Raw genomic sequence first — 1,416 nt, forward strand, 5'->3', positions numbered from 1 at the left:
GGAGTTGGAGGTTGCTGTGAGCTGTGAAGCCATGGCACTCTACCCAGGGGGATAGCTTGAGGCTCTGTCTCAAAAAAAAAAAAAAAGAATCATTTGACATCTAGCGGGAAGGAAAGAAGATTTAGGTATAAGCTTGATATAGAATATAATACCAATTATAACTATGAATGACCAACTGAACATAATATATAAAACAGTTGACAACAAAATTATTGAACAGAAATAAATGAAAATGCTAATAGTTATTATTGCTGGGTAATAAGATTACAGGTGATTTTTATATTTTATTTTCTGTAGGCTCCTGAGCTTTGAAAATGTCTACAATGACTAAATTACTTTTATATTGAAAACAGATAAACATGATTTTAATTATTTTATGGCAAAATAGCCTAAAACACTAATGGAAAATTTTATGACACATCATAATAGAAATATGTCAAAGTTAATTGTTTTTAAAGCTAAACACATTAATAGTAACTAAAACTGAACAATTAATTGTAGTATGAGGATATTCATAACCTGTTAGATGGGACCACTTCCCTATTTGAGGCCAAGTTAAAAAGTGGGTTAAACTAGAGCCTTCTCGGAGGTCTATTGAGTATATTGTTGGGGTCCAAAAGAAGAATGTTAAGTTGTTACCCATCTTTTCTGTGTAAGAGAAACAAAAAGAATATATTTTAAGGAAGAGAAAGGAAACTGCAGGAGTTTCAGAAAGTCTTAGTTAGGCAATAAAACCCAGTCGGTAGAGTGGCCTACTTCCTAGCAACCTAATGAGGATTTCATAAAGGTGGCATTTCAGTCCATAGGTCATCAGCCATCAGCAAACACAAATTTGAATTGGAAGTTCTGCCAATTATTATAACAAATCTTTAAAGACCTTCCAAATAACCCTTCTATAGAACAAAGCTTCTAAGATCATCGCCTGGCTGGAAGCTAAAGTTTGTGTCTTATTTTTTTTTTAGAGACAGAGTTTCGCTTTGTTGCCCTTGGTAGAATGCTGTAACATCACAGCTCACAGCAACCTCCTACTCCTGGGCTTAGGCAATACTCTTGCCTCCCAAGTAGCAGGGACTACAGCTGCCTGGCTATTGTTTTGTTGTTGTTGCAGTTTGGCTGGGGCCTGGTTCAAACCTGCCACCCTCAGTATATGGGGCTGGCACCCTACCCACTGAGCCACAGGCACCACCCTAAAATTTTTGTCTTGGTTTTAAATTTTGTTAGATCTGGGATTCCCAAATTTGCTTACTTATAAGTAGCATCTGGGATACTTGTGAAATATATAAATTTCTCTGACTATTATGATTCAGTAGGTCTAAGATGGGGCCAGGGAATCCATAACCTTAACAAGAGCTTTAGATAATTTTTATGACCAGCTAGTTTTTTGAAAGACATTGTTTTTCTTTTTTTTTTTTTTTG

This window comes from Otolemur garnettii, unplaced genomic scaffold (genome assembly GCF_000181295.1).
Source record: "Otolemur garnettii isolate 467f Iridium unplaced genomic scaffold, OtoGar3 scaffold00002, whole genome shotgun sequence".
NCBI classification, from domain to species: Eukaryota; Metazoa; Chordata; class Mammalia; order Primates; family Galagidae; genus Otolemur; species Otolemur garnettii.